At 35.2% G+C, this 8,628-nt stretch overlaps 1 pseudogene; it reads right to left on the bottom strand.

Annotated features, from left to right (window-relative positions):
• Window positions 1–8,001: 8,001 nt before the first annotated feature.
• Window positions 8,002–8,083, bottom strand: LOC131500532 (U2 spliceosomal RNA; annotated as a pseudogene).
• Between the last annotated feature and the right edge of the window lie 545 nt (window positions 8,084–8,628).

Here is an 8,628-nt window from a genome sequence, read left to right on the forward strand (position 1 = left end):
CGAGAAATACAAATAAAGATATAGTTCTACAGATATGAATGGGATATAGATATGGACATAACTATTCATATATACTAATATATATGGTTTCCTTTACTATTTTTAATAACTCTAAAATGTATATAGGCTAGGTATCATGTCCATTTATATGTTCATCTATATCTAATTATAGTAATAAAGAGTACAAAAAAAAACAGGTTAAGGGATGTAAATCAATGAATCAATAAACTAGATTACCATTCGTTATGGAATCCAATTAGTTTATTGTGTCACTATGAAAACCCCTGGCTCTGACATGTATTAAATGTGTGGCCTTAAACTTATGTGTATATTACTTGTATTATCTTCGAGCCCCAGTTCATCCTATATTAAATTGGGATTATGGAGTCTTATTTATAGGGTCGATAGGTTAATCATATGAGGAAATACGGATAAATTGCTTAGCACAGTACCTGAAACACAGTGACTGCTCAGTGGCATTTATTCCTTTTCACTCTTGCTGTTACTTCATTTTTTTTCTTGACATTACAGCCCTCATTTCAAAATGAATATACCTAAATAAATCCATACAGATTTTGGTCTAATTCTACCTCTAGATTTCCATTAACTCATAGTTGGGCTGCACATGGGCAAATCTCTTCTAATACCCTCATTCTTACCATTGTTAGATAATTTTTATTTTTTTCCATTTGATTGGAATTCCAGGAAACAAAGACATGCTTGGTAAATTCTCAGTCACCCAAGTAAAATCCATTTGTTTCTACTGAAGCAGTACTTAGAAAATAATGGCAAATGATGAGAACAATAGTTAATTTTCAAGTTTCAAGGGTTTGGCCACAAGCTGGATTAAAAATTTCAGAGATTGTGGTTTATGGACATTTTTAAGGTTTTTTTTTTAATTTTAAAGGAAAATCAATATGATTTAACATGTATGCAGGTCTATGTGCATACTTTTTAAAAACTTTTATATAAACTTCTCAATTTTTGATTCAATCTAAAAGAAGAAATGGTCAGCTTTGAGAAAAAAGTATCTGTAAAGGCAAGCAAAAATGCTGAGCATGTTAAAATGCAGACAATGTTCTGTTAAATGCACTTTTCTCTTTCTTTTTTAATGTGAAAAATAGTAATTTATAACAAAAGCTGTATAAACCTAAATATGTCCCCAAAGTTAAGTTCTTGGTAGGTAGGTCTTAAATGTTCTAAAAATGGCCTCTATGTGACATTTTTGCCCCACTTGTCAATTTCTTCTTTATATGGTTTCAGCGGTTTGAGAGTTGAGATATTGCTGCTAGGCACTTTTCAGCAAGTTTGAAGACTTAAACTTCCCTGCCCTGCTGTTTTATTTTATCTTCATGATTTCTAAAAGCATGAGGCAAGTAAGTTGTTCTTTGACCACTGGAATCTAGTTACACACTGAAGAGATTTGTGCCCAGGAAGAATACGTATATTAATATAAACATACGATTTTCACAAAACAACAACAATGTATTACTATTTATCAAGCAATTAAATAGAAATTTGAATATAAGGAAGGTTAATATCCTACCAATGGTAGCTTAGTTTCTGTGTCTTTGTGACTGGTTGGCCACCAGAACCCTACCTCACTGGAGGCAGAAAACCAAATGTTGGCTTCTCTATGGGTGACATTTTGGCAATTAGTTGTTTCTGCAAATGAATAATTGCAGGTTCAACCCAGCTGGTTACTCAACAATTTGTTAATGTTTGATGCACAGCACACTAAGTATTTTAGCAATTAGAGACCTGATACAACAATTAATTAAGGTCCCAAATTAAGTCAGGCAAGAAATGCCATTACATTCAAAGAGATTTCAAAGAGTAAATGTTGCTGAAGAAAATTTAAAGAAAACCTCAGGAGAAATGATCTACATTAATATAGAGAGAACTTTGTAAACAGATGACCCATTTCATAAACTTTATTAATTGGGTGATATATATATATATATATATATATATATATATATAGAGAGAGAGAGAGAGAGAGAGAGATGATGATGATGAAAACATTTTCTGATTTAGCATCTACATGAGACCTTGAAATAGATCATTTTCACTCACCTAGAAGAATGTCAGCCTCTGTCCTCACAATCTTTTGTCACATATTAATTAAGTAATTCTTTAGTTCCTCACACCTACCCCATCCAACAACCCAAACTTAAAACTCTTTGGGTAGCAATAACAACATTGCTCTCTGGATTTCTAAAGAGGAATGGTTATGAATATGCTTTGAGTCTAAAAAGAAGTTTACTTCCCTTCAGGTTGCCTTCCAGACCATGCCAAGTCTGCCTTACAAGACTGCCAGACAATATTCCTTCACTGGGTTTCCTAATTCCTTACTTTTGTGCCCACTTTCACATAGGATCTCTGCTTCCTCTTTCTGCCAGCCAGTGAGACAGGTGTCTAGTTGTATTTGAATGCAGTGCCTCCTATATTCTGCATAAGATACCACAAGAGCCACAGATCTCTCCACTGCATCCCATAGCATGACCTTGTTGCACTGCTGGGCTAAAACACATCTTCACTAGCAGTAGTGAGGATGGAAAGGGACAAAGGTAATGGGGAGCAGGACTCTATGAAATATGCCTGTAGAATCATAGCACCTTTTTAGATATATCCTCTATGATTAAACAAAAAAAAAATGGCATAGTTGGTAATATATTCCAGTCCATATGCTGACTTATTATTAAGGAGGAAAATACTAAGATGATAAGGGCTGTTAGGGGGATCTCTTTGAACTATGAAAAGCTGGCAAACATCTAAAACGAAACTAACTGAAGAAGTGGCAGCAGCTATACTCAAAAACTCCCTGGGTGACAGATTGTTTTGGTCACCTCCCCTCCAGCCTATTGTGAAGGGACAGATGCCCACGAGTGGCAGGGAGTTGGCTGATTGTATGGCACATGACACTGGGCAGATGAAATCAAGGGCACCTTCTTAGTCACATACACTCAAAACCCAGGGGGAAGGATTCGCTGCACCATGTCAGGCCCCACAGAGGCTGTGGTGAGCAACAGAATGAAAAGCCAGAGCCTTTGAGTGGCAGGCTTTGTAGTTACAAGTGAGGAGGTGAATCCTGGTTCTTGAGAAAGGAGAGTTGACTTGTTTGAATAAATCTGCAGGCTAGCAGGGAACTAAGGCCCACTACTCAGAGATAAGCAGACACTGTGTCTGGTCCCCATGATGAGGAGGACTGTTTGGCGATGTGACCTTATTCACAGGACCACAGTGGGTAGGGGGGCTTGTGGGTCAGCCATGTGAGGCTGTCCTATTTTAGCAACTATCAAAGCAGCACATTGTACTGGATCTTAATTTCAAGCCTTGCACTACACAGATGAGCAGCGTGTCAGTTTGAGAAGACAACTGTAAATCTTCTTCATGGGTGTGGCTGTGACAACAACTAATGTGTTAGTTGGTCAGAGCGGGACTTTTTTTAAATTTCTAGGACTGCCTCTTAAGCCTTGCAATTGTTTTAAAGTAGCCACACTTGGGACTTTCTGACCGGAAACTGCTGCGTTTCCCATGTTCTGAAAGAACTGAGTGAAAAATAGCAAATCACAAGCTGTGAGTCACCGGTAAGCCTTGCTCAGCTTTGCAGGGTTTAATTTAGATCCCTTATCAGATAACAACCTGCTTTTTGTGTGTGTTTCATTTCCTTTATTTTTATGAAGGCAATAGAATGTGTGTGGGGCCATTCCGCTGACATTAAAATAGCATTTCCATTGACACCATAACAGCAGAAGCACCTGCACTGACAGGGTAATGACTTCTGTGGGGCTGTTATGGTGTCTATGGAAGTATATGAGCCACTTCATTGATGTCGTAACACCTCCAGCACCTGCGAAGAGGAGGTAATAGCTCCGCAGGGCTGTTGCTATGGCAACGGAAGCATATGTGGTACCTATGTGGCCCTGCAGCAGAACTTGCACTAATACTTTAAGTAAACGCATGCAAAATGCATTCTTACATACATACCTACATAAAGAGTTTTACACAAATGAGCTGTGGCTTTGACCATACTTTTATTTAATATTGATTAAACACATACTCTATTTTTAAAAATATAATTGACAAGTATATCTGTATCTATACATCTGTATATATGTACAGTTGTACATCTATTGACCTAGATTTATATATATATGTAAAGATATGTCACCAAAAGTATCATATTTGTAAACAGACTGTTAAAAATTGAGTTTTAATAATTTTTGAAATTTTATAGAGTTAATGGTAGAAATGTAGAAACATGAAAAGTTACTGGAGTCATCAGAATTCTAACATGACCCAAAGATTCATGTGTCCTTGTATATATACTGTGTATAATTCCCATCCATTGAGTACAGTCAGGATCTATGCATCTGATGGGATGTCAACCTTATGATTACTTTGACACCCATCCCAAGGTGAAGGGATAAATTTCACAGATAAAATTAAGATCCCAAATCAGTTGATTTTGAGTTCACAGAAAGGCAGATTATCCTGTGTGAACCTAACTTAATTAGGTGAAAGCCCATAACAGCAGGACTGGGACTTTTCTGCAAAGCTTCTTGGCTCACAGAAAAGAGCAGGAAACTTCCTGTGAGCCTAGAAAAGAGTTGTATGGCATGGAACCTGGAGAGGTTTCTAGCAGCTGAGAGTGGTCCTGGATCATAGCCAGCAAGCAAATGGGGACCTATAACCTACAACGAAACTGATTTCTGCTAATAACCCATGAGCTTGGGCAAAGACCCCAAACTCCAGAAATAAAAAAATGAGTCCATCCAATCAGAACCAGCTTGACGGCAGCCTTGGGAGACCCTCAAGGTTGATGAGACTTTAGACCTATAGAAATTGACATAATTAACGAGCATTGTTTTAAGTTTATAGGTTTGTGGCAACTAGTTACACATCAATAGAAAACTAATATAGTTTAAAAAGACTATTACCTATAAATCATTAATATCATTATTTAGCACTTAGAGTATTTCCTCAGTTCTGAAATTCACTTTGGGATCTTTTTTTAAATGACTGAGGTCACCAAATATATGATTATGCATTCTTTAAAATTAACAAAAGTGTCTCTGAAAAGAACGTCAATGTCTTCTGAAGTATGCTTTTAGAGGCTTAGTTTCCTTATGATAAAGTAATATCCATTCATCTTAGGAGACAAGAAAATAGTAAGATGGCCTATGATAAATAGTAAATTATTTAATTTGTCAAATTATAAAATCATACATGTTAACTACAGAGAATTCAGGATGTAAAGGAAAAAAAGTTAATGATAAGAATAAAGTTACCTCATGTCCTATGTATCAGCTCAGCTTTGTTATTATGTAAATATTAAAGATGGAGAAAGGCTAACTGGATTGACATAAAATTAGATTTGCTGGATAGAACTGTACAATCAAAAAGAGGAGAAAGTGAATTTTGGTTCTCAAATATGTGTATACACTAAAATTATTTGCTCAGATTTTTTTTTAAATGCTGGTTCCTAAGTCCTGCATCCAGATATTTTGATTTACTTAGTCTAGGGTTGAATCACGTTTATTGTTGTTGTTTTGTTTGTTCACTTTTTAATAAAAATGGGCACTAGCCTCCAAACGGGATGAGAAAGAGACAGACAAGACAGATAGAATGGTACTGGAATAGAAGAAAATAGATACTGAATCATTCATTAAATAACAGTCTCATGAAGGTCTCAGTGAGTGAAAGCTGGTCACATAGAAACACTAAACAGTGCTTCTCAAATGCAATATGCACACAAATTACCTGAGAATCTTTTTAAAATAAAGATTCTATTTCATGAACTCTGGGTGGGAACTGATACTCTGTAACACTCTTCAAAGAAAGCATAAGCTTGAAGGAAGGAAGTTATCACTAGAAAACACAAGGCTTGAATTAGCAGTAGTTTTAAAAGGACAGTAGTTTCAGGTAATGACAATTTTCAAGGGTGACCTTAGGTGAGATAAATGAGTAGGACATAATCACAACATGCTTTGGAGATACTTGTTTCTTTTCCCAAAATCCTAAGTGAGAAGGTCTCAGTACTGTGAAATGGAAGTATTTCCACTCATCTGGTATTTGCTTCTAATCTCATGGGCAACTGAGGGTGTCTGGAGTATGTTAATGTGTTTAAAAATTTCCAGCCTAAAAGTATGGTGTTGGAGCTCAGACTGTGGTTGCATACACAATTGTCCATTCTTGCATTTCAACATGGATGATACAAAGTCTTGCCTCATAATATTAATGTTAAGAATAAAACATTATGGAAACTAACAAGTATATTACTTGGAAAAAAAAATAGGTCCTCAATAAACTTCTGTTCCGTGTGTGTGTGTGTGTGTGTGTGTACACAGAAGTTGCTCAGACCTCCTGAATTTTCATTTAGAATGGTGACTGTATGTAAATGAGTCTAAGGTTCCAGATGTTGATACGAACCAGTATCTGTGGTTGCAGAATAACATATACTTACCATCTAAATTATAACAACAATTACAGCCTTTGACAGGCAGTTTCGTGAAATCAATAATAATTTCCATTATTTATAGTTGAATGGTTAGAAAATGATAAAGAGAATAGCTTATGTTTGTTAAACAAAGCAGGGCTTGTTTTGTTTTCCATGTATAATAGCAAGCTAAAATAAAATACCTTGCAAGATTTAGGTTTTAAATAAATCCTGGTTGCAATATATATAAAATTCTCTCAATATATATCCCAGCAATACATTAATTATATATTTAAAATTATAAAGATCCCTATAAACTCATTCTCCTCAAGAATTTTCTATCCAAAGTTCAGCAAGTTTTTCCATGTGAAAATGTATAAAAGTTTCATTTATTGATTAGACATACTTCGGGGTTGTTGAAGTCTAGAGACGAGGCATATTGTGGTCAGCTCCACATGGGTTTTCTCTAGATAACACAGCCATATAAATTAAAAGACTTAACAAGAGCTCTTTCAGAGTCCAATATTGGGCTTTCATTAAGGATAAATGGAATGTAGACAAAGGACTCTCTCTGAACCATTTTATTCTAATAATTTTGAAGCTACTTAGTGGGACCCGTAGGAGCTGAGATTTTTTTTTTAATCTTTAAATATGTGCTGTGCTTCTCGGAGTGAAAATCCATTTCAAAGTTATCATGGAATAATGGGAATTCAGACAGATGTGAATCTGAATAGTTGCTATGCTGCTTATTAACTGTTTGGCCTTGGGAAATAAACTTTCTGAGCCTCAGTTTCTTCATTAATAAGATGGGGGTTACAATACAAAAATCTGTTGTGGTAGTGTTATTATTGCATTTAAATGACCAACCTTAGTAGATGCTTTAGTTTGTGAGTTAGTTTGTTTTAATTTCTCCCATTCCCCAGATCCTTCCTATGACCCGGTATCATTTTTCTTCTTGTGTTTGAATGTCCCAGAGGGATATGGGGAGCCACATACTGGCAGAAAGGAGGGCTGTGGTTCTGTCATCTGTGCTAACTGACACAATCACAAAGACAAGAGGGTCTTCCTCTACAGCGACATGGATGAAAACAGATATTTGTAACAAATTGAAAGGAAATGCATTTAGGATTATAAAAATGTTTCTAAAAGAAACAAAACAAAAAAAGAGAATCCCTAAGTTGCCAATAGGATAAAAAACGGGAATGGGCAAAAAACACAAAGCATGTGTAAATGTGGAATAAACATGGCTGAATCACAGTTGGGAAAAAAAATATTGAATTTAATTCATTTACCCAAAAATATTGGGGAAAGCCTACTATGTGCCATATAGCATTGCAGGTGCCAACCGCCCAATAAACATGTGTGATTACTGTCATCAAATATAATAACCCATTTTAAAGTATACATGTATAAATAATAGCTATTACAAAGATTTCATGCAAAGGTTGCATTCATGAAGTTGTAAATATAATTCAAATCTTGCCTGGTTTAAGAAGTAATTTTGTAATAACTATAATCTATTTTTGCATTAATATTTTTTATTTTCTTGGATTTTGTTAAATGATTTCCAATGTGGATTCACCTAACAGTGAGGTACATTATATACTACACTTGATCTTAGCCAAAAGGCCGAGAAGCGATTGAGGTACATTATATAATTTGTTTGGTATTTCATAGCATCATATATAATTTCCTTTCTTATTACTATTTCAGTTCCCTTTTCAACACTTAAAATGGCTCCTCCACTTGGTGAAAACATTATAGAGAATAAAATGTTATTAAGAATAAAATTAAGATTTGGAGAAGCACCATAATCACTGTAAGAAGTGTGTACTTAGCAAAAGTCAAACAATACTGAACAAGTTTGGTAAATTTATCAAGTTAGCACCTGAAGAAGGACCACAGTGTGGGAAATGGCACAGTTTACAGTCTTTTTTTTTTTTGGCTTGTAATTATAACCTGAGATTCTTAATCAATTCTAAATAAAACCATGTAATTTGTATTCTTTCAAATGTTCTTTACAGGAGTATCTCTGTTGTGATCTTACATTGTTCTATTTCAACCCTGCATGTTTCCAGCTTGAATAAAATGACTCCACATTGTACTGTAAACTAAAGTATACACTAAAGTATAACATACAAAGAAAGTGCAATAATTGAGAAGGTGTAGGCCAGAGGAACACAGAA

Source organism: Neofelis nebulosa, chromosome 17 (genome assembly GCF_028018385.1).
Source record: "Neofelis nebulosa isolate mNeoNeb1 chromosome 17, mNeoNeb1.pri, whole genome shotgun sequence".
NCBI lineage: Eukaryota > Metazoa > Chordata > Mammalia > Carnivora > Felidae > Neofelis > Neofelis nebulosa.